This window comes from Morone saxatilis, unplaced genomic scaffold (assembly GCF_004916995.1).
Source record: "Morone saxatilis isolate NCDOM2014 unplaced genomic scaffold, NCSU_SB_2.0 Contig21, whole genome shotgun sequence".
In the NCBI taxonomy this organism is placed as follows: Eukaryota; Metazoa; Chordata; class Actinopteri; family Moronidae; genus Morone; species Morone saxatilis.
The window spans coordinates 21,736,607-21,740,532 of NW_023339774.1; positions in this window are offsets into that span (position 1 = coordinate 21,736,607).

Genomic DNA, 3,926 nt, shown 5'->3' on the forward strand with positions numbered 1-3,926 from the left:
CTGCTCTATTTGAAAAGTGTCATGAGATAACCTCTGTTATGAATTGGCGCTATACAAATAAAATTGAATTGAATTGAATTGAATTAATTAAATGCCCAAATAAAATGTGAGGGAAATAAAGAGAATGTGTTCGAGGTCAGTGTTTGTTTGTTCATTAGGATCCACATTAGGACCGGCATTAGCGTCGGCTAATGTTCCTGGTTTCAACCACACACAGTCAAACACACTTATACACACAAACAGCTCATCTCATTAAATGAACAAACAAATACAAATGGAAGAAAAACAGACACAAAAATAAATAATAAACTGCTTTTTCTTCATTAATACAAATAAATAATACTTCTTAAAAACAAGAAACCATTTTCTGACATTAATCATTGTCTTAATGAAAAATCCTATAGTGTTTTTACTAAATTCATTTTAATTAACACACAAACACAAATCGACTATGGTTATTTATATATTTGCAGATACTGTTAATATTGTGAACTGATGTTTAATGTCTTTTATAACAATATGAACTGACCGTGGCTCTGTACATAAATAACTATATACACTTTAAAACAAATGTTTTGGCTCACAAAAATTAACAGTTTGCATTCATCTTTTCCTCTACAATCAAAGGTATTTTTTAATTACCACTTAAAAACAATTAATTAGGCTACACTGTAAAACCAGATAACTTAATTTACATTACATAAAAAAATAAGTTAAAAAACATTGTTGATCAAGTAGCTTCAGTAATATTAAGTGACACCGACTTCATTTTGTAATACTTATTTGTACAGTGAAAACAAAATACACAGTAAAAAGTTATTAATCAAGAATGTTTCTGTAACTTAAACTAAGTGTCACATAAAATGTCTAATAAAAGCTGCTTCGCCAAGAATATTTTTAAACTTGAGTTTGAGTTTGTGTTACTTCAAATTTCACTGTAATCTATTATAAAAAATGTTGAGTTAAAATAACTAATCACATTACAGTGCACTCATAAAAAACTTAAAAATAAAAAATCTTTTCCACATTATGTCAACACAACTTTAAGGTTTATTTAAATTATTTAATTAGAATGTTAATCTTGCAACCATTTAATGAAGGGGTGATAAGAGCTCTGGTTTGACCTTCTTTCTGTTGCTGATCGTGTTTAATAATTATGTTGATCAAACTGAGTAACCTCCCATGGAATATCTTTGGTGTTTGAGTTACCAGAACATTTCTAACAAAATGACAACGAAGCGTCGGAGCATTTCAGACTGACATAAGTTCTGTATGAGCTTTATTTTGAGCTGCTTGTGATGTTTTTATATGGACATGTGAGAAATGTTTTTAAGACTTGTATAATGTGAACCTTTAATCCTGAGGTTGAGAATCAATTATAGATCTGAGTTTACTATTTATGACCTGAAATCATTACTGTATGATATGCTGTGAAATCTAATCGCTAATGAATAATTAAAGTGGCTATAACGGCTATGTATCAAATGACAATGTGAAAGAGGTCACTCATTAAATCACTCAGCTTTACGGAGCTTTAGAGTGAGTTTTAGCTTCATGGTTTATCTGTTTTACTGTTTGTTTCATATCGTCATTTTCAGAAAGCCACCGTACACGACCTGCTCATCAGCCAACAGTGAACATATAGGGGAGCATTTAGCAGCTAAAGAGCCAGATATTCCCTTAGGAGCTAAAACAGAGTTAATATTGGACTTGTTCGCTGCCCCCAAGTGGCCAAAAAGCTCTGTTACTGCAGGTTTAATGTTTTATTTCATTAAAAGGTTTCATATATAACATTTAGTTGCCACTAGACGTCCCACATCAAGTACCACCTGACAGCCAAAAGCTTTTTGTTAGAAAATGTCTATAAAGAGGTAAAGCACAGCGCTGCACCACCAGTGTCTGATTTATATAAGAAAAACACTTCAATGCTTCAAAGGTTTCAAAATTCAAAATCTTTTTTAATAAGAAGTCAGCATTGTTTTTGCATTGAAGTTTTACTTATAATTTAGTGAGAATCATTAGGTTGTTTGAAGCAGTTAACTCTTAAATTTAAAATAGTAATATTGAATAAACAATGTGGTTTGTGGAACTTACATTTCCTTTTTATTCTTATTTTTGAACTTAAGGATAATTGTTTCCGGAAGTATGCACAACTGACCCCAATATTCCCCTGGGCACGGCTTCATAACGCTGTGGTTTGGCGTCTTCAAATCCCACAGAGAGCGTTTCATAAGCAGAGCGTCTTCAGAGCGTGCTGCTAAAAATATACATAAATATATAATTAAATATGTAAACAAGTAAAAGATAAATATACAAATAGATATAAATGAATACAAGAAATACAAACACAAATGTAGCATTTATGTCTCATTTAATTTGTGATTTATTTATTTATTTGAGATTTTTATTATATATTTTTTATGATTCTTATATTTAGTTTCCACCCTTAAAACCTTCCATACATTTCTGGCATTACAGTTGTTGGATCAGAGAGTTACTACACAACAGAAAGAAAGATTGTGACTGATCACAATGATAATAGAACTAACAGAGTGATAGGAAGAAAACACTGAATTTGTAAATAAAGAAGCCTATTAAGTTTGTATGATTGTTGATGATAAAAATACAGAATACAGACAAAAAACTAAGCTCTGATAAATGTTTACAAGAAATAATCTGCTCCAAATTCATCCAAATTCCTTGTTTTATTCACACCCTCCTCCAGTTATTGTGTTCACTGTTTGAGTTCATTGTTCAGTTTATCAGCTGTTCTCTGCTGTTATTGTTATTATTGAATATAATATGAAATATCAATAAAATATAGTCAGTTTACTCCATGACAGAAAGCAGCTCCCTTAAGGAAAAAGGTTGGGAACTGCTGCAATAGAGCACTATTTCTTTCGTCCTATTTCCCCCCCAGGACAGAAACTGGATGCAAACACACAGTAAATGTTTCTTTGAGGAAAAGGAAGAGGACATGAGTTGTGTGCAGTTTCTCTCGTGTTTCTCCCCCGTCGGCCCGTCTGGATGTGTCAGCAGCAGAGAGTTACAAGTGAAAAATCATGCAGAAAAGGGGCGAAACAGCTGTTGTAGCACAGCGTCTAATGAGGTGTGTGTGTTACTTCCTTCAACCCTTGAAACCACAGACAGACAGACAGACAGACAGACAGACAGAGAAATTCTCTGGTTCTGTCTGTCTAAAGAGCTTTTTTTATAAATTGATATCACTGAATCATTGATAACCTTTTGTCATGCATTATAGACAGGCTGAGAGAGAGGCTGAGAGTTTGAAGCCTGTTATACAAATATATATATATATATTTATTCTTCTACATGAAGCTGCTGCTACGGATGAAAGCAAAGTGGGACCCAGCCAGCTCAGATGTGTGCTACAGACAGTCCTGGTGACTCTGTGTAAAAGAGGTCAGTGAAAAACCCAACGAGAACAATCACGACTCCGCAGTTCCCCTCGGCTGTATGGGGGCTTTTTGGTGCCATTCAGCTCGTCGGTTTGTGTTGGTTTGCTCTCACGGTGATGTTTCCAGCAGCAGGCAGCTGTTGTTAGAGAAAAAGCTGCTACCTGCAAACAGCGGCCAGCTCCTGGTGTCACCCATCGTCACCCCTTTTGTTTGTGGAGTACCTGTTTAAAGCCGAGAGTTTGGTTCGCCATGTTGGTTTTGTCGGAGCCAGCAGCATTCTCGTACTGCAAGTTGAGCTTCGATCACTAGTTTGGTTTCGACTCGTCCGTACCAGGAAACAACGGCGGCTTGTCTGGTCACACACGATCTTGTACCGCTCTTGCGAAGCTCCCTTTGCAGTACTCCAAAGTACCACTAGGGACACAGGCATTCCCATTTGAGAATCACCTCATTAGAGCAGTGGTTTCCAACCTGGGGATCTTTTAAAGGCTTCTGCACACCAACCCG